Below are 25541 nucleotides of genomic sequence, written 5' to 3' on the forward strand. Positions count from 1 at the left end.
GAGGATGTGAGAAGGTGATATAGGGTGTGTTGTGTGATTGTTGGTGTGTGTAATTCGTATTATCGAGGTGAAGAAAACGCGGTCGGCTTGCTCTTTCGTAAGAGCCCCTATAGCTCAGTGGTAGAGCACCCGCTTAGTAAGCGGAAGGTCGGTAGTTCAATCCTGCCTGGGGGCAAATTCCTTGCAATCGTTTCACATCCGGTACCTCTCCGTGTCGGTCGTGAGCGTGCCGTGCTTCGCGGCGTCTTTGCTCTTTTGCCCCTTTGCCACATTGCCCTTGTGCACGCATTCATGCACAACATTGCTCATTCAGCGCAACACTGCTAATTCAGCGCAACACTGCTCATTTGGCGCAGGATACTGTTGGTAACGCTCACCATTTGCCGTACTGTTCCCCGCTGAGTCAAACACATTTCCAACTCAGTTGCCCTCGTAGCTTTCCACGAAGACATACGTCGACGCTTTGTGGTGTCGGATTGGTCTGACTCGTGCGTTTCTCCAGGTGCTAATGCCATCCCGGATTGAGGAGCTTGCTGTCGAGCGGCACGGTCGGTCGGAGGCCATGATCGCGACGAGGTGTGAATTGGAAGGTATGGACGGGAAGAGGACCGTGTGAGGATGTGAGAAGGTGATGTAGGGTGTGTTGTGTGATTGCTGGTGTCTGTAATTCGTATTATCGAGGTGAAGAAAATGCGGTCGGCTTGCTCTTTCGTAAGAGCCCCTATAGCTCAGTGGTAGAGCACCCGCTTAGTAAGCGGAAGGTCGGTAGTTCAATCCTGCCTGGGGGCAAATTCCTTGCAATCGTTTCACATCCGGTACCTCTCCGTGTCGGTCGTGAGCGTGCCGTGCTTCGCGGCGTCTTTGCTCTTTTGCCCCTTTGCCACATTGCCCTTGTGCACGCACATGCACACATTGCTCATTCAGCGCAACACTGCTAATTCTGCGCAACACTGCTAATTCTGCGCAACACTGCTCATTTGGCGCAGGATACTGTTGGTAACGCTCACCATTTGCCGTACTGTTCCCCGCTGAGTCAAACACATTTCCAACTCAGTTGCCCTCGTAGCTTTCCACGAAGACATACGTCGACGCTTTGTGGTGTCGGATTGGTCTGACTCGTGCGTTTCTCCAGGTGCTAATGCCATCCCGGATTGAGGAGCTTGCTGTCGAGCGGCACGGTCGGTCGGAGGCCATGATCGCGACGAGGTGTGAATTGGAAGGTATGGACGGGAAGAGGACCGTGTGAGGATGTAAAAAGGTGATATAGGGTGTGTTGTGTGATTGCTGGTGTGTGTAATTCGTATTATCGAGGTGAAGAAAATGCGGTCGGCTTGCTCTTTCGTAAGAGCCCCTATAGCTCAGTGGTAGAGCACCCGCTTAGTAAGCGGAAGGTCGGTAGTTCAATCCTGCCTGGGGGCAAATTCCTTGCAATCGTTTCACATCCGATACCTCTCCGTGTCGGTCGTGAGCGAGCCGTGCTTCGCGGCGTCTTTGCTCTTTTGCCCCTTTGCCACATTGCCCTTGTGCACGCACATGCACACATTGCTCATTCAGCGCAGCACTGCTAATTCAGCGCAACACTGCTCATTCGGCGCAGGATACTGTTGGTAACGCTCACCATTTGCCGTACTGTTCCCCGCTGAGTCAAACACATTTCCAACTCAGTTGCCCTCGTAGCTTTCCACGAAGACATACGTCGACGCTTTGTGGTGTCGGATTAGTCTGACGCGTGAATTTCTCCAGGTGCTAATGCCAACCCGGAATGACGAGCTTGCTGTCGAGCGGCACGGTCGGTCGGAGGCCATGATCGCGACGAGGTGTGAATTGGAAGGTATGGACGGGAAGAGGACCGTGTGAGGATGTAAAAAGGTGATATAGGGTGTGTTGTGTGATTGTTGGTGTGTGTAATTCGTATTATCGAGGTGAAGAAAATGCGGTCGGCTTGCTCTTTCGTAAGAGCCCCTATAGCTCAGTGGTAGAGCACCCGCTTAGTAAGCGGAAGGTCGGTAGTTCAATCCTGCCTGGGGGCAAATTCCTTGCAATCGTTTCACATCCGGTACCTCTCCGTGTCGGTCGTGAGCGTGCCGTGCTTCGCGGCGTCTTTGCTCTTTTGCCCCTTTGCCACATTGCCCTTGTGCACGCACATGCACACATTGCTCATTCAGCGCAACACTGCTAATTCTGCGCAACACTGCTAATTCTGCGCAACACTGCTCATTTGGCGCAGGATACTGTTGGTAACGCTCACCATTTGCCGTACTGTTCCCCGCTGAGTCAAACACATTTCCAACTCAGTTGCCCTCGTAGCTTTCCACGAAGACATACGTCGACGCTTTGTGGTGTCGGATTGGTCTGACTCGTGAGTTTCTCCAGGTGCTAATGCCATCCCGGATTGAGGAGCTTGCTGTCGAGCGGCACGGTCGGTCGGAGGCCATGATCGCGACGAGGTGTGAATTGGAAGGTATGGACGGGAAGAGGACCGTGTGAGGATGTAAAAAGGTGATATAGGGTGTGTTGTGTGATTGTTGGTGTGTGTAATTCGTATTATCGAGGTGAAGAAAATGCGGTCGGCTTGCTCTTTCGTAAGAACCCCTATAGCTCAGTGGTAGAGCACCCGCTTAGTAAGCGGAAGGTCGGTAGTTCAATCCTGCCTGGGGGCAAATTCCTTGCAATCGTTTCACATCCGGTACCTCTCCGTGTCGGTCGTGAGCGTGCCGTGCTTCGCGGCGTCTTTGCTCTTTTGCCCCTTTGCCACATTGCCCTTGTGCACGCACATGCACACATTGCTCATTCAGCGCAACACTGCTAATTCTGCGCAACACTGCTAATTCTGCGCAACACTGCTCATTTGGCGCAGGATACTGTTAGTAACGCTCATCATTTGCCGTACTGTTCCCCGCTGAGTCAAACACATTTCCAACTCAGTTGCCCTCGTAGCTTTCCACGAAGACATACGTCGCCGCTTTGTGGTGTCGGATTAGTCTGACGCGTGAGTTTCTCCAGGTGCTAATGCCAACCCGGAATGACGAGCTTGCTGTCGAGCGGCACGGTCGGTCGGAGGCCATGATCGCGACGAGGTGTGAATTGGAAGGTATGGACGGGAAGAGGACTGTGTGAGGATGTGAGAAGGTGATATAGGGTGTGTTGTGTGATTGTTGGTGTGTGTAATTCGTATTATCGAGGTGAAGAAAATGCGGTCGGCTTGCTCTTTCGTAAGAGCCCCTATAGCTCAGTGGTAGAGCACCCGCTTAGTAAGCGGAAGGTCGGTAGTTCAATCCTGCCTGGGGGCAAATTCCTTGCAATCGTTTCACATCCGATACCTCTCCGTGTCGGTCGTGAGCGAGCCGTGCTTCGCGGCGTCTTTGCTCTTTTGCCCCTTTGCCACATTGCCCTTGTGCACGCACATGCACACATTGCTCATTCAGCGCAACACTGCTAATTCTGCGCAACACTGCTCATTTGGCGCAGGATACTGTTGGTAACGCTCACCATTTGCCGTACTGTTCCCCGCTGAGTCAAACACATTTCCAACTCAGTTGCCCTCGTAGCTTTCCACGAAGACATACGTCGACGCTTTGTGGTGTCGGATTGGTCTGACTCGTGCGTTTCTCCAGGTGCTAATGCCATCCCGGATTGAGGAGCTTGCTGTCGAGCGGCACGGTCGGTCGGAGGCCATGATCGCGACGAGGTGTGAATTGGAAGGTATGGACGGGAAGAGGACTGTGTGAGGATGTGAGAAGGTGATATAGGGTGTGTTGTGTGATTGTTGGTGTGTGTAATTCGTATTATCGAGGTGAAGAAAACGCGGTCGGCTTGCTCTTTCTTAAGAGCCCCTATAGCTCAGTGGTAGAGCACCCGCTTAGTAAGCGGAAGGTCGGTAGTTCAATCCTGCCTGGGGGCAAATTCCTTGCAATCGTTTCACATCCGATACCTCTCCGTGTCGGTCGTGAGCGTGCCGTGCTTCGCGGCGTCTTTGCTCTTTTGCCCCTTTGCCACATTGCCCTTGTGCACGCACATGCACACATTGCTCATTCAGCGCAACACTGCTAATTCTGCGCAACACTGCTAATTCTGCGCAACACTGCTCATGTGGCGCAGGATACTGTTGGTAACGCTCACCATTTGGCGTACTGTTCCTCGCTGAGTCAAACACTTTTCCAACTCAGTTGCCCTCGTAGCTTTCCACGAAGACATACGTCGCCGCTTTGTGGTGTCGGATTGGTCTGACTCGTGAGTTTCTCCAGGTGCTAATGCCAACCCGGAATGACGAGCTTGCTGTCGAGCGGCACGGTCGGTCGGAGGCCATGATCGCGACGAGGTGTGAATTGGAAGGTATGGACGGGAAGAGGACTGTGTGAGGATGTGAGAAGGTGATATAGGGTGTGTTGTGTGATTGCTGGTCTGTAATTCGTATTATCGAGGTGAAGAAAATGCGGTCGGCTTGCTCTTTCGTAAGAGCCCCTATAGCTCAGTGGTAGAGCACCCGCTTAGTAAGCGGAAGGTCGGTAGTTCAATCCTGCCTGGGGGCAAATTCCTTGCAATCGTTTCACATCCGATGCCTCTCCGTGTCGGTCGTGAGCGAGCGGTGCTTCGCGGCGTCTTTGCTCTTTTGCCCCTTTGCCACATTGCCCTTGTGCACGCACATGCACACATTGCTCATTCACAACGCGACTGCTAATTCTGCGCAACACTGCTAATTCTGCGCAACACTGCTCATTTGGCGCAGGATACTGTTGGTAACGCTCACCATTTGCCGTACTGTTCCCCGCTGAGTCAAACACATTTCCAACTCAGTTGCCCTCGTAGCTTTCCACGAAGACATACGTCGACGCTTTGTGGTGTCGGATTGGTCTGACTCGTGCGTTTCTCCAGGTGCTAATGCCATCCCGGATTGAGGAGCTTGCTGTCGAGCGGCACGGTCGGTCGGAGGCCATGATCGCGACGAGGTGTGAATTGGAAGGTATGGACGGGAAGAGGACCGTGTGAGGATGTAAAAAGGTGATATAGGGTGTGTTGTGTGATTGTTGGTGTGTGTAATTCGTATTATCGAGGTGAAGAAAATGCGGTCGGCTTGCTCTTTCGTAAGAGCCCCTATAGCTCAGTGGTAGAGCACCCGCTTAGTAAGCGGAAGGTCGGTAGTTCAATCCTGCCTGGGGGCAAATTCCTTGCAATCGTTTCACATCCGATACCTCTCCGTGTCGGTCGTGAGCGAGCCGTGCTTCGCGGCGTCTTTGCTCTTTTGCCCCTTTGCCACATTGCCCTTGTGCACGCACATTCACACATTGCTCATTCAGCGCAGCACTGCTAATTCAGCGCAACACTGCTCATTCGGCGCAGGATACTGCTGGTAACGCTCATCATTTGCCGTACTGTTCCCCGCTGAGTCAAACACATTTCCAACTCAGTTGCCCTCGTAGCTTTCCACGAAGACATACGTCGCCGCTTTGTGGTGTCGGATTGGTCTGACTCGTGAGTTTCTCCAGGTGCTAATGCCATCCCGGATTCGAGCTTGCTGTCGAGCGGCACGGTCGGTCGGAGGCCATGATCGCGACGAGGTGTGAATTGGAAGGTATGGACGGGAAGAGGACCGTGTGAGGATGTGAGAAGGTGATGTAGGGTGTGTTGTGTGATTGTTGGTGTGTGTAATTCGTATTATCGAGGTGCAGAAAATGCGGTCGGCTTGCTCTTTCGTAAGAGCCCCTATAGCTCAGTGGTAGAGCACCCGCTTAGTAAGCGGAAGGTCGGTAGTTCAATCCTGCCTGGGGGCAAATTCCTTGCAATCGTTTCACATCCGATACCTCTCCGTGTCGGTCGTGAGCGAGCCGTGCTTCGCGGCGTCTTTGCTCTTTTGCCCCTTTGCCACATTGCCCTTGTGCACGCACATGCACACATTGCTCATTCAGCGCAGCACTGCTAATTCTGCGCAACACTGCTCATTCGGCGCAGGATACTGTTGATAACGCTCATCATTTGCCGCACTGTTCCCCGCTGAGTCAAACACATTTCCAACTCAGTTGCCCTCGTAGCTTTCCACGAAGACATACGTCGCCGCTTTGTGGTGTCGGATTGGTCTGACTCGTGAGTTTCTCCAGGTGCTAATGCCATCCCGGATTGAGGAGCTTGCTGTCGAGCGGCACGGTCGGTCGGAGGCCATGATCGCGACGAGGTGTGAATTGGAAGGTATGGACGGGAAGAGGACTGTGTGAGGATGTGAGAAGGTGATGTAGGGTGTGTTGTGTGATTGTTGGTGTGTGTAATTCGTATTATCGAGGTGAAGAAAATGCGGTCGGCTTGCTCTTTCGTAAGAGCCCCTATAGCTCAGTGGTAGAGCACCCGCTTAGTAAGCGGAAGGTCGGTAGTTCAATCCTGCCTGGGGGCAAATTCCTTGCAATCGTTTCACATCCGATACCTCTCCGTGTCGGTCGTGAGCGAGCCGTGCTTCGCGGCGTCTTTGCTCTTTTGCCCCTTTGCCACATTGCCCTTGTGCACGCACATGCACACATTGCTCATTCAGCGCAACACTGCTAATTCTGCGCAACACTGCTCATTCGGCGCAGGATACTGTTGGTAACGCTCATCATTTGCCGCACTGTTCCCCGCTGAGTCAAACACATTTCCAACTCAGTTGCCCTCGTAGCTTTCCACGAAGACATACGTCGCCGCTTTGTGGTGTCGGATTGGTCTGACTCGTGAGTTTCTCCAGGTGCTAATGCCATCCCGGATTGAGGAGCTTGCTGTCGAGCGGCACGGTCGGTCGGAGGCCATGATCGCGATGAGGTGTGAATTGGAAGGTATGGACGGGAAGAGGACCGTGTGAGGATGTAAAAAGGTGATATAGGGTGTGTTGTGTGATTGTTGGTGTGTGTAATTCGTATTATCGAGGTGAAGAAAATGCGGTCGGCTTGCTCTTTCGTAAGAGCCCCTATAGCTCAGTGGTAGAGCACCCGCTTAGTAAGCGGAAGGTCGGTAGTTCAATCCTGCCTGGGGGCAAATTCCTTGCAATCGTTTCACATCCGGTACCTCTCCGTGTCGGTCGTGAGCGAGCCGTGCTTCGCGGCGTCTTTGCTCTTTTGCCCCTTTGCCACATTGCCCTTGTGCACGCACATGCACACATTGCTCATTCAGCGCAGCACTGCTAATTCTGCGCAACACTGCTCATTCGGCGCAGGATACTGTTGGTAACGCTCACCATTTGCCGTACTGTTCCCCGCTGAGTCAAACACATTTCCAACTCAGTTGCCCTCGTAGATTTCCACGAAGACATACGTCGACGCTTTGTGGTGTCGGATTGGTCTGACTCGTGAGTTTCTCCAGGTGCTAATGCCATCCCGGATTGAGGAGCTTGCTGTCGAGCGGCACGGTCGGTCGGAGGCCATGATCGCGACGAGGTGTGAATTGGAAGGTATGGACGGGAAGAGGACCGTGTGAGGATGTGAGAAGGTGATATAGGGTGTGTTGTGTGATTGTTGGTGTGTGTAATTCGTATTATCGAGGTGAAGAAAATGCGGTCGGCTTGCTCTTTCGTAAGAGCCCCTATAGCTCAGTGGTAGAGCACCCGCTTAGTAAGCGGAAGGTCGGTAGTTCAATCCTGCCTGGGGGCAAATTTCTTGCAATCGTTTCACATCCGATGCCTCTCCGTGTCGGTCGTGAGCGAGCGGTGCTTCGCGGCGTCTTTGCTCTTTTGCCCCTTTGCCACATTGCCCTTGTGCACGCACATGCACACATTGCTCATTCAGCGCAACACTGCTAATTCTGCGCAACACTGCTCATTCGGCGCAGGATACTGTTAGTAACGCTCATCATTTGCCGTACTGTTCCCCGCTGAGTCAAACACATTTCCAACTCAGTTGCCCTCGTAGCTTTCCACGAAGACATACGTCGCCGCTTTGTGGTGTCGGATTAGTCTGACGCGTGAGTTTCTCCAGGTGCTAATGCCAACCCGGAATGACGAGCTTGCTGTCGAGCGGCACGGTCGGTCGGAGGCCATGATCGCGACGAGGTGTGAATTGGAAGGTATGGACGGGAAGAGGACTGTGTGAGGATGTGAGAAGGTGATATAGGGTGTGTTGTGTGATTGTTGGTGTGTGTAATTCGTATTATCGAGGTGAAGAAAATGCGGTCGGCTTGCTCTTTCGTAAGAGCCCCTATAGCTCAGTGGTAGAGCACCCGCTTAGTAAGCGGAAGGTCGGTAGTTCAATCCTGCCTGGGGGCAAATTCCTTGCAATCGTTTCACATCCGATACCTCTCCGTGTCGGTCGTGAGCGAGCCGTGCTTCGCGGCGTCTTTGCTCTTTTGCCCCTTTGCCACATTGCCCTTGTGCACGCACATGCACACATTGCTCATTCAGCGCAACACTGCTAATTCTGCGCAACACTGCTCATTCGGCGCAGGATACTGTTGGTAACGCTCACCATTTGCCGTACTGTTCCCCGCTGAGTCAAACACATTTCCAACTCAGTTGCCCTCGTAGCTTTCCACGAAGACATACGTCGCCGCTTTGTGGTGTCGGATTGGTCTGACTCGTGAGTTTCTCCAGGTGCTAATGCCATCCCGGAATGACGAGCTTGCTGTCGAGCGGCACGGTCGGTCGGAGGCCATGATCGCGACGAGGTGTGAATTGGAAGGTATGGACGGGAAGAGGACTGTGTGAGGATGTGAGAAGGTGATGTAGGGTGTGTTGTGTGATTGTTGGTGTGTGTAATTCGTATTATCGAGGTGAAGAAAATGCGGTCGGCTTGCTCTTTCGTAAGAGCCCCTATTAGCTCAGTGGTAGAGCACCCGCTTAGTAAAGCGGAAGGTCGGTAGTTCCAATCCCTGCCTGGGGGCAAATTCCCTTGCAATCGTTTCACATCCGATACCTCTCCGTGTCGGTCGTGAGCGAGCCGTGCTTCGCGGCGTCTTTGCTCTTTTGCCCCTTTGCCACATTGCCCTTGTGCACGCACATGCACACATTGCTCATTCAGCGCAGCACTGCTAATTCTGCGCAACACTGCTCATTTGGCGCAGGATACTGTTAGTAACGCTCATCATTTGCCGTACTGTTCCCCGCTGAGTCAAACACATTTCCAACTCAGTTGCCCTCGTAGCTTTCCACGAAGACATACGTCGCCGCTTTGTGGTGTCGGATTAGTCTGACGCGTGAGTTTCTCCAGGTGCTAATGCCAACCCGGAATGACGAGCTTGCTGTCGAGCGGCACGGTCGGTCGGAGGCCATGATCGCGACGAGGTGTGAATTGGAAGGTATGGACGGGAAGAGGACTGTGTGAGGATGTGAGAAGGTGATGTAGGGTGTGCTGTGTGATTGTTGGTGTGTGTAATTCGTATTATCGAGGTGAAGAAAATGCGGTCGGCTTGCTCTTTCGTAAGAGCCCCTATAGCTCAGTGGTAGAGCACCCGCTTAGTAAGCGGAAGGTCGGTAGTTCAGTCCTGCCTGGGGGCAAATTCCTTGCAATCGTTTCACATCCGATACCTCTCCGTGTCGGTCGTGAGCGAGCCGTGCTTCGCGGCGTCTTTGCTCTTTTGCCCCTTTGCCACATTGCCCTTGTGCACACACATGCACACATTGCTCATTCAGCGCAACACTGCTAATTCTGCGCAGCACTACTCATTCGGCGCAGGATACTGTTGGTGACGCTCACCATTTGCCGCACTGTTCCCCGCTGAGTCAAACACATTTCCAACTCAGTTGCCCTCGTAGCTTTCCACGAAGACATACGTCGCCGCTTTGTGGTGTCGGATTGGTCTGACTCGTGAGTTTCTCCAGGTGCTAATGCCATCCCGGATTGACGATCTTGCTGTCGAGCGGCACGGTCGGTCGGAGGCCATGATCGCGACGAGGTGTGAATTGGAAGGTATGGACGGGAAGAGGACCGTGTGAGGATGTAAAAAGGTGATATAGGGTGTGTTGTGTGATTGTTGGTGTGTGTAATTCGTATTATCGAGGTGCAGAAAATGCGGTCGGCTTGCTCTTTCGTAAGAGCCCCTATAGCTCAGTGGTAGAGCACCCGCTTAGTAAGCGGAAGGTCGGTAGTTCAATCCTGCCTGGGGGCAAATTCCTTGCAATCGTTTCACATCCGATACCTCTCCGTGTCGGTCGTGAGCGAGCCGTGCTTCGCGGCGTCTTTGCTCTTTTGCCCCTTTGCCACATTGCCCTTGTGCACGCACATGCACACATTGCTCATTCAGCGCAGCACTGCTAATTCTGCGCAACACTGCTCATTCGGCGCAGGATACTGTTGGTAACGCTCATCATTTGCCGTACGGCTCCCCGCTGAGTCAAACACATTTCCAACTCAGTTGCCCTCGTAGCTTTCCACGAAGACATACGTCGACGCTTTGTGGTGTCGGATTGGTCTGACTCGTGAGTTTCTCCAGGTGCTAATGCCATCCCGGATTGAGGAGCTTGCTGTCGAGCGGCACGGTCGGTCGGAGGCCATGATCGCGACGAGGTGTGAATTGGAAGGTATGGACGGAAAGAGGACCGTGTGAGGATGTAAAAAGGTGATATAGGGTGTGTTGTGTGATTGTTGGTGTGTGTAATTCGTATTATCGAGGTGCAGAAAATGCGGTCGGCTTGCTCTTTCGTAAGAGCCCCTATAGCTCAGTGGTAGAGCACCCGCTTAGTAAGCGGAAGGTCGGTAGTTCAATCCTGCCTGGGGGCAAATTCCTTGCAATCGTTTCACATCCGATACCTCTCCGTGTCGGTCGTGAGCGAGCCGTGCTTCGCGGCGTCTTTGCTCTTTTGCCCCTTTGCCACATTGCCCTTGTGCACGCACATGCACACATTGCTCATTCAGCGCAACACTGCTAATTCTGCGCAACACTGCTCATTCGGCGCAGGATACTGTTAGTAACGCTCATCATTTGCCGTACTGTTCCCCGCTGAGTCAAACACATTTCCAACTCAGTTGCCCTCGTAGCTTTCCACGAAGACATACGTCGCCGCTTTGTGGTGTCGGATTAGTCTGACGCGTGAGTTTCTCCAGGTGCTAATGCCAACCCGGAATGACGAGCTTGCTGTCGAGCGGCACGGTCGGTCGGAGGCCATGATCGCGACGAGGTGTGAATTGGAAGGTATGGACGGGAAGAGGACCGTGTGAGGATGTAAAAAGGTGATATAGGGTGTGTTGTGTGATTGTTGGTGTGTGTAATTCGTATTATCGAGGTGAAGAAAATGCGGTCGGCTTGCTCTTTCGTAAGAGCCCCTATAGCTCAGTGGTAGAGCACCCGCTTAGTAAGCGGAAGGTCGGTAGTTCAATCCTGCCTGGGGGCAAATTCCTTGCAATCGTTTCACATCCGGTACCTCTCCGTGTCGGTCGTGAGCGTGCCGTGCTTCGCGGCGTCTTTGCTCTTTTGCCCCTTTGCCACATTGCCCTTGTGCACGCACATGCACACATTGCTCATTCAGCGCAACACTGCTAATTCTGCGCAACACTGCTAATTCTGCGCAACACTGCTCATTTGGCGCAGGATACTGTTGGTAACGCTCACCATTTGCCGTACTGTTCCCCGCTGAGTCAAACACATTTCCAACTCAGTTGCCCTCGTAGCTTTCCACGAAGACATACGTCGACGCTTTGTGGTGTCGGATTGGTCTGACTCGTGAGTTTCTCCAGGTGCTAATGCCATCCCGGATTGAGGAGCTTGCTGTCGAGCGGCACGGTCGGTCGGAGGCCATGATCGCGACGAGGTGTGAATTGGAAGATATGGACGGGAAGAGGACCGTGTGAGCATGTGAGAAGGTGATGTAGGGTGTGTTGTGTGATTGCTGGTCTGTAATTCGTATTATCGAGGTGAAGAAAATGCGGTCGGCTTGCTCTTTCGTAAGAGCCCCTATAGCTCAGTGGTAGAGCACCCGCTTAGTAAGCGGAAGGTCAGTAGTTCATTCCTGCCTGAGGGCAAATTCGTGGCAATCGTTTCACATCCGGTACCTCTCCGTGTCGGTCGTGAGCGTGCCGTGCTTCGCGGCGTCTTTGCTCTTTTGCCCCTTTGCCCTTGTGCACGCACATGCACACATTGCTCATTCAGCGCAACACTGCTAATTCTGCGCAACACTGCTAATTCTGCGCAACACTGCTCATTTGGCGCAGGATACTGTTGGTAACGCTCACCATTTGCCGTACTGTTCCCCGCTGAGTCAAACACATTTCCAACTCAGTTGCCCTCGTAGCTTTCCACGAAGACATACGTCGACGCTTTGTGGTGTCGGATTGGTCTGACTCGTGAGTTTCTCCAGGTGCTAATGCCATCCCGGATTGAGGAGCTTGCTGTCGAGCGGCACGGTCGGTCGGAGGCCATGATCGCGACGAGGTGTGAATTGGAAGGTATGGACGGGAAGAGGACCGTGTGAGGATGTAAAAAGGTGATATAGGGTGTGTTGTGTGATTGTTGGTGTGTGTAATTCGTATTATCGAGGTGAAGAAAACGCGGTCGGCTTGCTCTTTCTTAAGAGCCCCTATAGCTCAGTGGTAGAGCACCCGCTTAGTAAGCGGAAGGTCGGTAGTTCAATCCTGCCTGGGGGCAAATTCCTTGCAATCATTTCACATCCGATACCTCTCCGTGTCGGTCGTGAGCGAGCCGTGCTTCGCGGCGTCTTTGCTCTTTTGCCCCTTTGCCACATTGCCCTTGTGCACGCACATGCACACATTGCTCATTCAGCGCAACACTGCTAATTCTGCGCAACACTGCTCATTCGGCGCAGGATACTGTTAGTAACGCTCATCATTTGCCGTACTGTTCCCCGCTGAGTCAAACACATTTCCAACTCAGTTGCCCTCGTAGCTTTCCACGAAGACATACGTCGCCGCTTTGTTGTGTCGGATTAGTCTGACGCGTGAATTTCTCCAGGTGCTAATGCCAACCCGGAATGACGAGCTTGCTGTCGAGCGGCACGGTCGGTCGGAGGCCATGATCGCGACGAGGTGTGAATTGGAAGGAATGGACGGGAAGAGGACCGTGTGAGGATGTGAGAAGGTGATATAGGGTGTGTTGTGTGATTGTTGGTGTGTGTAATTCGTATTATCGAGGTGAAGAAAACGCGGTCGGCTTGCTCTTTCTTAAGAGCCCCTATAGCTCAGTGGTAGAGCACCCGCTTAGTAAGCGGAAGGTCGGTAGTTCAATCCTGCCTGGGGGCAAATTCCTTGCAATCGTTTCACATCCGGTACCTCTCCGTGTCGGTCGTGAGCGAGCCGTGCTTCGCGGCGTCTTTGCTCTTTTGCCCCTTTGCCACATTGCCCTTGTGCACGCACATGCACACATTGCTCATTCAGCGCAACACTGCTAATTCTGCGCAACACTGCTAATTCTGCGCAACACTGCTCATTTGGCGCAGGATACTGTTGGTAACGCTCACCATTTGCCGTACTGTTCCCCGCTGAGTCAAACACATTTCCAACTCAGTTGCCCTCGTAGCTTTCCACGAAGACATACGTCGACGCTTTGTGGTGTCGGATTGGTCTGACTCGTGAGTTTCTCCAGGTGCTAATGCCATCCCGGATTGAGGAGCTTGCTGTCGAGCGGCACGGTCGGTCGGAGGCCATGATCGCGACGAGGTGTGAATTGGAAGGTATGGACGGAAAGAGGACCGTGTGAGGATGTAAAAAGGTGATATAGGGTGTGTTGTGTGATTGTTGGTGTGTGTAATTCGTATTATCGAGGTGAAGAAAATGCGGTCGGCTTGCTCTTTCGTAAGAGCCCCTATAGCTCAGTGGTAGAGCACCCGCTTAGTAAGCGGAAGGTCGGTAGTTCAATCCTGCCTGGGGGCAAATTCCTTGCAATCGTTTCACATCCGGTACCTCTCCGTGTCGGTCGTGAGCGTGCCGTGCTTCGCGGCGTCTTTGCTCTTTTGCCCCTTTGCCACATTGCCCTTGTGCACGCAAATGCACACATTGCTCATTCAGCGCAACACTGCTAATTCTGCGCAACACTGCTAATTCTGCGCAACACTGCTCATTTGGCGCAGGATACTGTTGGTAACGCTCACCATTTGCCGTACTGTTCCCCGCTGAGTCAAACACATTTCCAACTCAGTTGCCCTCGTAGCTTTCCACGAAGACATACGTCGACGCTTTGTGGTGTCGGATTGGTCTGACTCGTGAGTTTCTCCAGGTGCTAATGCCATCCCGGATTGAGGAGCTTGCTGTCGAGCGGCACGGTCGGTCGGAGGCCATGATCGCGACGAGGTGTGAATTGGAAGGTATGGACGGAAAGAGGACCGTGTGAGGATGTAAAAAGGTGATATAGGGTGTGTTGTGTGATTGTTGGTGTGTGTAATTCGTATTATCGAGGTGAAGAAAATGCGGTCGGCTTGCTCTTTCTTAAGAGCCCCTATAGCTCAGTGGTAGAGCACCCGCTTAGTAAGCGGAAGGTCGGTAGTTCAATCCTGCCTGGGGGCAAATTCCTTGCAATCGTTTCACATCCGATACCTCTCCGTGTCGGTCGTGAGCGAGCCGTGCTTCGCGGCGTCTTTGCTCTTTTGCCCCTTTGCCACATTGCCCTTGTGCACGCACATGCACACATTGCTCATTCAGCGCAACACTGCTAATTCTGCGCAACACTGCTCATTTGGCGCAGGATACTGTTGGTAACGCTCACCATTTGCCGTACTGTTCCCCGCTGAGTCAAACACATTTCCAACTCAGTTGCCCTCGTAGCTTTCCACGAAGACATACGTCGACGCTTTGTGGTGTCGGATTGGTCTGACTCGTGCGTTTCTCCAGGTGCTAATGCCATCCCGGATTGAGGAGCTTGCTGTCGAGCGGCACGGTCGGTCGGAGGCCATGATCGCGACGAGGTGTGAATTGGAAGGTATGGACGGAAAGAGGACCGTGTGAGGATGTAAAAAGGTGATATAGGGTGTGTTGTGTGATTGTTGGTGTGTGTAATTCGTATTATCGAGGTGAAGAAAATGCGGTCGGCTTGCTCTTTCGTAAGAGCCCCTATAGCTCAGTGGTAGAGCACCCGCTTAGTAAGCGGAAGGTCGGTAGTTCAATCCTGCCTGGGGGCAAATTCCTTGCAATCGTTTCACATCCGATACCTCTCCGTGTCGGTCGTGAGCGAGCCGTGCTTCGCGGCGTCTTTGCTCTTTTGCCCCTTTGCCACATTGCCCTTGTGCACGCACATGCACACATTGCTCATTCAGCGCAACACTGCTAATTCTGCGCAACACTGCTCATTCGGCGCAGGATACTGTTGGTAACGCTCACCATTTGCCGTACTGTTCCCCGCTGAGTCAAACACATTTCCAACTCAGTTGCCCTCGTAGCTTTCCACGAAGACATACATCGCCGCTTTGTGGTGTCGGATTGGTCTGACTCGTGAGCTTCTCCAGGTGCTAATGCCATCCCGGATTGAGGAGCTTGCTGTCGAGCGGCACGGTCGGTCGGAGGCCATGATCGCGACGAGGTGTGAATTGGAAGGTATGGACGGGAAGAGGACCGTGTGAGGATGTAAAAAGGTGATATAGGGTGTGTTGTGTGATTGTTGGTGTGTGTAATTCGTATTATCGAGGTGAAGAAAATGCGGTCGGCTTGCTCTTTCGTAAGAGCCCCTATAGCTCAGTGGTAGAGCACCCGCTTAGTAAGCGGAAGGTCGGTAGTTCAATCCTGCCTGGGGGCAAATTCCTTGCAATCGTTTCACATCCGATGCCTCTCCGTGTCGGTCGTGAGCGAGCCGTGCTTCGCGGCGTCTTTGCTCTTTTGCCCCTTTGCCACATTGCCCTTGTGCACGCACATGCACACATTGCTCATTCAGCGCAACACTGCTAATTCTACGCAACACTGCTAATTCTGCGCAACACTGCTCATTTGGCGCAGGATACTGTTGGTAACGCTCACCATTTGCCGTACTGTTCCCCGCTGAGTCAAACACATTTCCAACTCAGTTGCCCTCGTAGCTTTCCACGAAGACATACGTCGCCGCTTTGTGGTGTCGGATTAGTCTGACGCGTGAGTTTCTCCAGGTGCTAATGCCAACCCGGAATGACGAGCTTGCTGTCGAGCGGCACGGTCGGTCGGAGGCCATGATCGCGACGAGGTGTGAATTGGAAGGTATGGACGGGAAGAGGACTGTGTGAGGATGTAAAAAGGTGATATAGGGTGTGTTGTGTGATTGTTGGTGTGTGTAATTCGTATTATCGAGGTGAAGAAAATGCGGTCGGCTTGCTCTTTCGTAAGAGCCCCTATAGCTCAGTGGTAGAGCACCCGCTTAGTAAGCGGAAGGTCGGTAGTTCAATCCTGCCTGGGGGCAAATTCCTTGCAATCGTTTCACATCCGATGCCTCTCCGTGTCGGTCGTGAGCGAGCGGTGCTTCGCGGCGTCTTTGCTCTTTTGCCCCTTTGCCACATTGCCCTTGTGCACGCACATGCACACATTGCTCATTCAGCGCAACACTGCTAATTCTGCGCAACACTGCTCATTCGGCGCAGGATACTGTTAGTAACGCTCATCATTTGCCGTACTGTTCCCCGCTGAGTCAAACACATTTCCAACTCAGTTGCCCTCGTAGCTTTCCACGAAGACATACGTCGACGCTTTGTGGTGTCGGATTGGTCTGACTCGTGAGTTTCTCCAGGTGCTAATGCCATCCCGGATTGAGGAGCTTGCTGTCGAGCGGCACGGTCGGTCGGAGGCCATGATCGCGACGAGGTGTGAATTGGAAGGTATGGACGGGAAGAGGACCGTGTGAGGATGTAAAAAGGTGATATAGGGTGTGTTGTGTGATTGTTGGTGTGTGTAATTCGTATTATCGAGGTGAAGAAAATGCGGTCGGCTTGCTCTTTCGTAAGAGCCCCTATAGCTCAGTGGTAGAGCACCCGCTTAGTAAGCGGAAGGTCGGTAGTTCAATCCTGCCTGGGGGCAAATTCTTTGCAATCGTTTCACATCCGATGCCTCTCCGTGTCGGTCGTGAGCGAGCGGTGCTTCGCGGCGTCTTTGCTCTTTTGCCCCTTTGCCACATTGCCCTTGTGCACGCACATGCACACATTGCTCATTCAGCGCAACACTGCTAATTCTACGCAACACTGCTAATTCTGCGCAACACTGCTCATTTGGCGCAGGATACTGTTGGTAACGCTCACCATTTGCCGTACTGTTCCCCGCTGAGTCAAACACATTTCCAACTCAGTTGCCCTCGTAGCTTTCCACGAAGACATACGTCGACGCTTTGTGGTGTCGGATTGGTCTGACTCGTGAGTTTCTCCAGGTGCTAATGCCATCCCGGATTGAGGAGCTTGCTGTCGAGCGGCACGGTCGGTCGGAGGCCATGATCGCGACGAGGTGTGAATTGGAAGGTATGGACGGGAAGAGGACCGTGTGAGGATGTAAAAAGGTGATATAGGGTGTGTTGTGTGATTGTTGGTGTGTGTAATTCGTATTATCGAGGTGAAGAAAATGCGGTCGGCTTGCTCTTTCGTAAGAGCCCCTATAGCTCAGTGGTAGAGCACCCGCTTAGTAAGCGGAAGGTCGGTAGTTCAATCCTGCCTGGGGGCAAATTCCTTGCAATCGTTTCACATCCGATACCTCTCCGTGTCGGTCGTGAGCGAGCGGTGCTTCGCGGCGTCTTTGCTCTTTTGCCCCTTTGCCACATTGCCCTTGTGCACGCACATGCACACATTGCTCATTCAGCGCAACACTGCTAATTCTACGCAACACTGCTAATTCTGCGCAACACTGCTCATTTGGCGCAGGATACTGTTGGTAACGCTCACCATTTGCCGTACTGTTCCCCGCTGAGTCAAACACATTTCCAACTCAGTTGCCCTCGTAGCTTTCCACGAAGACATACGTCGACGCTTTATGGTGTCGGATTGGTCTGACTCGTGAGTTTCTCCAGGTGCTAATGCCATCTCGGATTGAGGAGCTTGCTGTCGAGCGGCACGGTCGGTCGGAGGCCATGATCGCGACGAGGTGTGAATTGGAAGGTATGGACGGGAAGAGGACCGTGTGAGGATGCCCAAAGGTGATATAGGGTGTGTTGTGTGATTGTTGGTGTGTGTAAATGGTACTATCGAGGTGAAGAAAATGCGGTCGGCTTGCTCTTATCGTAAGAGCCCCCTATAGCTCAGTGGTAGAGCACCACGCTTAGTAAGCGGAAGGTCGGGAGATCTATCCCTGCTTGGTGGGTAAATTCCTTTGAGATCGTTTCACATCCGGTACCTTCTCCGTGTCGGTCGTGAGCAGTGCCGTGCTTTCGCGGCGGCCTTTGCTTCTTTTGCCCCTTTGCCACATTGCCCTTGTGCACGCACATGCACACATTGCTCATTCAGCGCAACACTGCTAAATTCAGCGCAACACTGCTCATTTGGCGCAGGATACTGTTGGTAACGCTCACCATTTGCCGCACTGTTCCCCGCTGAGTCAAACACATTTCCAACTCAGTTGCCCTCGTAGCTTTCCACGAAGACATACGTCGACGCTTTGTGGTGTCGGATTGGTCTGACTCGTGCGTTTCTCCAGGTGCTAATGCCATCCCGGATTGAGGAGCTTGCTGTCGAGCGGCACGGTCGGTTGGAGGCCATGATCGCGACGAGGTGTGAATTGGAAGGTATGGACGGGAAGAGGACCGTGTGAGGATGTAAAAAGGTGATATAGGGTGTGTTGTGTGATTGTTGGTGTGTGTAATTCGTATTATCGAGGTGAAGAAAATGCGGTCGGCTTGCTCTTTCGTAAGAGCCCCTATAGCTCAGTGGTAGAGCACCCGCTTAGTAAGCGGAAGGTCGGTAGTTCAATCCTGCCTGGGGGCAAATTCCTTGCAATCGTTTCACATCCGATACCTCTCCGTGTCGGTCGTGAGCGAGCCGTGCTTCGCGGCGTCTTTGCTCTTTTGCCCCTTTGCCACATTGCCCTTGTGCACGCACATGCACACATTGCTCATTCAGCGCAACACTGCTAATTCTGCGCAACACTGCTCATTTGGCGCAGGATACTGTTGGTAACGCTCACCATTTGCCGTACTGTTCCCCGCTGAGTCAAACACATTTCCAACTCAGTTGCCCTCGTAGCTTTCCACGAAGACATACGTCGACGCTTTATGGTGTCGGATTGGTCTGACTCGTGAGTTTCTCCAGGTGCTAATGCCATCTCGGATTGAGGAGCTTGCTGTCGAGCGGCACGGTCGGTCGGAGGCCATGATCGCGACGAGGTGTGAATTGGAAGGTATGGACGGGAAGAGGACCGTGTGAGGATGTAAAAAGGTGATATAGGGTGTGTTGTGTGATTGTTGGTGTGTGTAATTCGTATTATCGAGGTGAAGAAAACGCGGTCGGCTTGCTCTTTCTTAAGAGCCCCTATAGCTCAGTGGTAGAGCACCCGCTTAGTAAGCGGAAGGTCGGTAGTTCAATCCTGCCTGGGGGCAAATTCCTTGCAATCGTTTCACATCCGATACCTCTCCGTGTCGGTCGTGAGCGAGCCGTGCTTCGCGGCGTCTTTGCTCTTTTGCCCCTTTGCCACATTGCCCTTGTGCACGCACATGCACACATTGCTCATTCAGCGCAGCACTGCTAATTCTGCGCAACACTGCTCATTCGGCGCAGGATACTGTTGATAACGCTCATCATTTGCCGCACTGTTCCCCGCTGAGTCAAACACATTTCCAACTCAGTTGCCCTCGTAGCTTTCCACGAAGACATACGTCGCCGCTTTGTGGTGTCGGATTGGTCTGACTCGTGAGTTTCTCCAGGTGCTAATGCCATCCCGGATTGAGGAGCTTGCTGTCGAGCGGCACGGTCGGTCGGAGGCCATGATCGCGACGAGGTGTGAATTGGAAGGTATGGACGGAAAGAGGACCGTGTGAGGATGTAAAAAGGTGATATAGGGTGTGTTGTGTGATTGTTGGTGTGTGTAATTCGTATTATCGAGGTGAAGAAAATGCGGTCGGCTTGCTCTTTCGTAAGAGCCCCTATAGCTCAGTGGTAGAGCACCCGCTTAGTAAGCGGAAGGTCGGTAGTTCAATCCTGCCTGGGGGCAAATTCCTTGCAATCGTTTCACATCCGGTACCTCTCCGTGTCGGTCGTGAGCGAGCCGTGCTTCGCGGCGTCTTTGCTCTTTTGCCCCTTTGCCACATTGCCCTTGTGCACGCACATGCACACATTGCTCATTCAGCGCAACACTGCTAATTCTACGCAACACTGCTAATTCTGCGCAACACTGCTCATTTGGCGCAGGATACTGTTGGTAACGCTCACCATTTGCCGTACTGTTCCCCGCTGAGTCAAACACATTTCCAACTCAGTTGCCCTCGTAGCTTTCCACGAAGACATACGTCGACGCTTTGTGGTGTCGGATTGGTCTGACTCGTGAGTTTCTCCAGGTGCTAATGCCATCCCGGATTGAGGAGCTTGCTGTCGAGCGGCACGGTCGGTCGGAGGCCATGATCGCGACGAGGTGTGAATTGGAAGGTATGGACGGGAAGAGGACCGTGTGAGGATGTAAAAAGGTGATGTAGGGTGTGTTGTGTGATTGTTGGTGTGTGTAATTCGTATTATCGAGGTGAAGAAAATGCGGTCGGCTTGCTCTTTCGTAAGAGCCCCTATAGCTCAGTGGTAGAGCACCCGCTTAGTAAGCGGAAGGTCGGTAGTTCAATCCTGCCTGGGGGCAAATTCCTTGCAATCGTTTCACATCCGATACCTCTCCGTGTCGGTCGTGAGCGAGCCGTGCTTCGCGGCGTCTTTGCTCTTTTGCCCCTTTGCCACATTGCCCTTGTGCACGCACATGCACACATTGCTCATTCAGCGCAACACTGCTAATTCTGCGCAACACTGCTCATTCGGCGCAGGATACTGTTGGTAACGCTCACCATTTGCCGTACTGTTCCCCGCTGAGTCAAACACATTTCCAACTCAGTTGCCCTCGTAGCTTTCCACGAAGACATACGTCGCCGCTTTGTGGTGTCGGATTGGTCTGACTCGTGAGTTTCTCCAGGTGCTAATGCCATCCCGGATTGAGGAGCTTGCTGTCGAGCGGCACGGTCGGTCGGAGGCCATGATCGCGACGAGGTGTGAATTGGAAGGTATGGACGGGAAGAGGACCGTGTGAGGATGTGAGAAGGTGATATAGGGTGTGTTGTGTGATTGTTGGTGTGTGTAATTCGTATTATCGAGGTGAAGAAAACGCGGTCGGCTTGCTCTTTCGTAAGAGCCCCTATAGCTCAGTGGTAGAGCACCCGCTTAGTAAGCGGAAGGTCGGTAGTTCAATCCTGCCTGGGGGCAAATTCCTTGCAATCGTTTCACATCCGATACCTCTCCGTGTCGGTCGTGAGCGAGCCGTGCTTCGCGGCGTCTTTGCTCTTTTGCCCCTTTGCCACATTGCCCTTGTGCACGCACATGCACACATTGCTCATTCAGCGCAACACTGCTAATTCTGCGCAACACTGCTCATTCGGCGCAGGATACTGTTAGTAACGCTCATCATTTGCCGTACTGTTCCCCGCTGAGTCAAACACATTTCCAACTCAGTTGCCCTCGTAGCTTTCCACGAAGACATACGTCGACGCTTTGTGGTGTCGGATTAGTCTGACGCGTGAGTTTCTCCAGGTGCTAATGCCAACCCGGAATGACGAGCTTGCTGTCGAGCGGCACGGTCGGTCGGAGGCCATGATCGCGACGAGGTGTGAATTGGAAGGTATGGACGGGAAGAGGACTGTGTGAGGATGTGAGAAGGTGATATAGGGTGTGTTGTGTGATTGTTGGTGTGTGTAATTCGTATTATCGAGGTGAAGAAAACGCGGTCGGCTTGCTCTTTCGTAAGAGCTCCTATAGCTCAGTGGTAGAGCACCTGCTTAGTAAGCGGAAGGTCGGTAGTTCAATCCTGCCTGGGGGCAAATTCCTTGCAATCGTTTCACATCCGGTACCTCTCCGTGTCGGTCGTGAGCGAGCCGTGCTTCGCGGCGTCTTTGCTCTTTTGCCCCTTTGCCACATTGCCCTTGTGCACGCACATGCACACATTGCTCATTCAGCGCAACACTGCTAATTCTGCGCAACACTGCTCATTTGGCGCAGGATACTGTTGGTAACGCTCACCATTTGCCGTACTGTTCCTTGCTGAGTCAAACACATTTCCAACTCAGTTGCCCTCGTAGCTTTCCACGAAGACATACGTCGACGCTTTGTGGTGTCGGATTGGTCTGACTCGTGAGTTTCTCCAGGTGCTAATGCCATCCCGGATTGAGGAGCTTGCTGTCGAGCGGCACGGTCGGTCGGAGGCCATGATCGCGACGAGGTGTGAATTGGAAGGTATGGACGGGAAGAGGACCGTGTGAGGATGTAAAAAGGTGATATAGGGTGTGTTGTGTGATTGTTGGTGTGTGTAATTCGTATTATCGAGGTGAAGAAAATGCGGTCGGCTTGCTCTTTCGTAAGAGCCCCTATAGCTCAGTGGTAGAGCACCCGCTTAGTAAGCGGAAGGTCGGTAGTTCAATCCTGCCTGGGGGCAAATTCCTTGCAATCGTTTCACATCCGATACCTCTCCGTGTCGGTCGTGAGCGAGCCGTGCTTCGCGGCGTCTTTGCTCTTTTGCCCCTTTGCCACATTGCCCTTGTGCACGCACATGCACACATTGCTCATTCAGCGCAGCACTGCTAATTCTGCGCAACACTGCTCATTCGGCGCAGGATACTGTTGGTAACGCTCACCATTTGCCGTACTGTTCCCCGCTGAGTCAAACACATTTCCAACTCAGTTGCCCTCGTAGCTTTCCACGAAGACATACGTCGCCGCTTTGTGGTGTCGGATTGGTCTGACGCGTGAGTTTCTCCAGGTGCTAATGCCATCCCGGATTGAGGAGCTTGCTGTCGAGCGGCACGGTCGGTCGGAGGCCATGATCGCGACGAGGTGTGAATTGGAAGGTATGGACGGGAAGAGGACTGTGTGAGGATGTGAGAAGGTGATGTAGGGTGTGTTGTGTGATTGCTGGTCTGTAATTCGTATTATCGAGGTGAAGAAAATGCGGTCGGCTTGCTCTTTCGTAAGAGCCCCTATAGCTCAGTGGTAGAGCACCCGCTTAGTAAGCGGAAGGTCGGTAGTTCAATCCTGCCTGGGGGCAAATTCCTTGCAATCGTTTCACATCCGATACCTCTCCGTGTCGGTCGTGAGCGTGCCGTGCTTCGCGGCGTCTTTGCTCTTTTGCCCCTTTGCCACATTGCCCTTGTGCACGCACATGCACACATTGCTCATTCAGCGCAACACTGCTAATTCTGCGCAACACTGCTAATTCTGCGCAACACTGCTCATTTGGCGCAGGATACTATTGGTAACGCTCACCATTTGCCGTACTGTTCCCCGCTGAGTCAAACACATTTCCAACTCAGTTGCCCTCGTAGCTTTCCACGAAGACATACGTCGCCGCTTTGTGGTGTCGGATTGGTCTGACTCATGAGTTTCTCCAGGGGCTAATGCCATCCCGGATTGAGGAGCTTGCTGTCGAGCGGCACGGTCGGTCGGAGGCCATGATCGCGACGAGGTGTGAATTGGAAGGTATGGACGGGAAGAGGACCGTGTGAGGATGTGAGAAGGTGATGTAGGGTGTGTTGTGTGATTGCTGGTCTGTAATTCGTATTATCGAGGTGAAGAAAATGCGGTCAGCTGACTCTATCGTAAGAGCCTCTATAGCTCAGTGGTAGAGCTCTCGCTTAGTAAGCGGAAGCTCGGTAGTTCAATGCTGGCTGGGTGCATATTCCTTGCAATCGTTTCACATCCTGTCCCTCTCCGTGTCGGTCGTGAGCGTGCCGTGCTTCGCGGCGTCTTTGCTCTTTTGCGCCTTCTCCACATTGCCCTTGTGCACGCACATGCACACATTGCTCATTCAGCGCAACACTGCTAATTCTGCGCAACACTGCTAATTCTGCGCAACACTGCTCATTTGGCGCAGGATACTGTTGGTAACGCTCACCATTTGCCGTACTGTTCCCCGCTGAGTCAAACACATTTCCAACTCAGTTGCCCTCGTAGCTTTCCACGAAGACATACGTCGACGCTTTGTGGTGTCGGATTGGTCTGACTCGTGCGTTTCTCCAGGTGCTAATGCCATCCCGGATTGAGGAGCTTGCTGTCGAGCGGCACGGTCGGTCGGAGGCCATGATCGCGACGAGGTGTGAATTGGAAGGTATGGACGGGAAGAGGACCGTGTGAGGATGTGAGAAGGTGATGTAGGGTGTGTTGTGTGATTGCTGGTGTGTGTAATTCGTATTATCGAGGTGAAGAAAATGCGGTCGGCTTGCTCTTTCGTAAGAGCCCCTATAGCTCAGTGGTAGAGCACCCGCTTAGTAAGCGGAAGGTCGGTAGTTCAATCCTGCCTGGGGGCAAATTCCTTGCAATCGTTTCACATCCGGTACCTCTCCGTGTCGGTCGTGAGCGTGCCGTGCTTCGCGGCGTCTTTGCTCTTTTGCCCCTTTGCCACATTGCCCTTGTGCACGCACATGCACACATTGCTCATTCAGCGCAACACTGCTAATTCTGCGCAACACTGCTAATTCTGCGCAACACTGCTCATTTGGCGCAGGATACTGTTGGTAACGCTCACCATTTGCCGTACTGTTCCCCGCTGAGTCAAACACATTTCCAACTCAGTTGCCCTCGTAGCTTTCCACGAAGACATACGTCGCCGCTTTGTGGTGTCGGATTGGTCTGACTCAATGAGTTTCTCCAGGGGCTAATGCCATCCCAGATTGAGGAGCTTGCTGTCGAGCGGCACGCTCGGTCGGGAGGCCATGATCGCGACGAGGTGTGAATTAGAAGGTATGGACGAGAAGAGGACCGTGTGAGGATGTGAGAAGGTGATGTAGGGTGTGTTGTGTGATTGCTGGTCTGTAATACGTATTATCGAGGTGAAGAAAATGCGGTCGGCTTGCTCTTTCGTAAGAGCCCCTATAGCTCAGTAGTAGAGCACCCGCTTAGTAAGCGGAAGGTCGGTAGTTCAATCCTGCCTGGGGGCAAATTCCTTGCAATCGTTTCACATCCGATACCTCTCCGTGTCGGTCGTGAGCGAGCCGTGCTTCGCGGCGTCTTTGCTCTTTTGCCCCTTTGCCACATTGCCCTTGTGCACGCACATGCACACATTGCTCATTCAGCGCAACACTGCTAATTCTGCGCAACACTGCTCATTTGGCGCAGGATACTGTTGGTAACGCTCACCATTTGCCGTACTGTTCCCCGCTGAGTCAAACACATTTCCAACTCAGTTGCCCTCGTAGCTTTCCACGAAGACATACGTCGCCGCTTTGTGGTGTCGGATTGGTCTGACTCATGAGTTTCTCCAGGGGCTAATGCCATCCCGGATTGAGGAGCTTGCTGTCGAGCGGCACGGTCGGTCGGAGGCCATGATCGCGACGAGGTGTGAATTGGAAGGTATGGACGGGAAGAGGACCGTGTGAGGATGTGAGAAGGTGATGTAGGGTGTGTTGTGTGATTGCTGGTCTGTAATTCGTATTATCGAGGTGAAGAAAATGCGGTCGGCTTGCTCTCTCGTAAGAGCCCCTATAGCTCAGTGGTAGAGCACCCGCTCAGTAAGCGGAAGGTCGGTAGTTCACTCCTGCCGTGGTGGGCAAATTCCTTG

At 52.9% G+C, this 25541-nt stretch overlaps 2 non-coding genes and 2 pseudogenes across 4 annotated transcripts; all 4 read left to right on the forward strand.

Annotated features, from left to right (window-relative positions):
• Positions 1-8751: 8751 nt before the first annotated feature.
• Positions 8752-8827, forward strand: PITG_28316. Its single transcript has one exon. It is a non-coding gene; the product is annotated as a tRNA-Thr (tRNA).
• A 9219-nt stretch (positions 8828-18046) lies between these two features.
• Positions 18047-18119, forward strand: PITG_28331 (annotated as a pseudogene). Its single transcript has one exon. The product of its transcript is annotated as a tRNA-OTHER (tRNA).
• A 5470-nt stretch (positions 18120-23589) lies between these two features.
• PITG_28340 lies at positions 23590-23661 on the forward strand (annotated as a pseudogene). The gene has a single exon. The product of its transcript is annotated as a tRNA-OTHER (tRNA).
• Positions 23662-25458: 1797 nt separating this feature from the next.
• Positions 25459-25532, forward strand: PITG_28343. The gene has a single exon. It is a non-coding gene; the product is annotated as a tRNA-Thr (tRNA).
• Positions 25533-25541: the final 9 nt, after the last annotated feature.

The sequence above is a fragment of the Phytophthora infestans genome, genomic scaffold (assembly GCF_000142945.1).
Source record: "Phytophthora infestans T30-4 supercont1.33 genomic scaffold, whole genome shotgun sequence".
Lineage (NCBI taxonomy): Eukaryota > Oomycota > Peronosporomycetes > Peronosporales > Peronosporaceae > Phytophthora > Phytophthora infestans.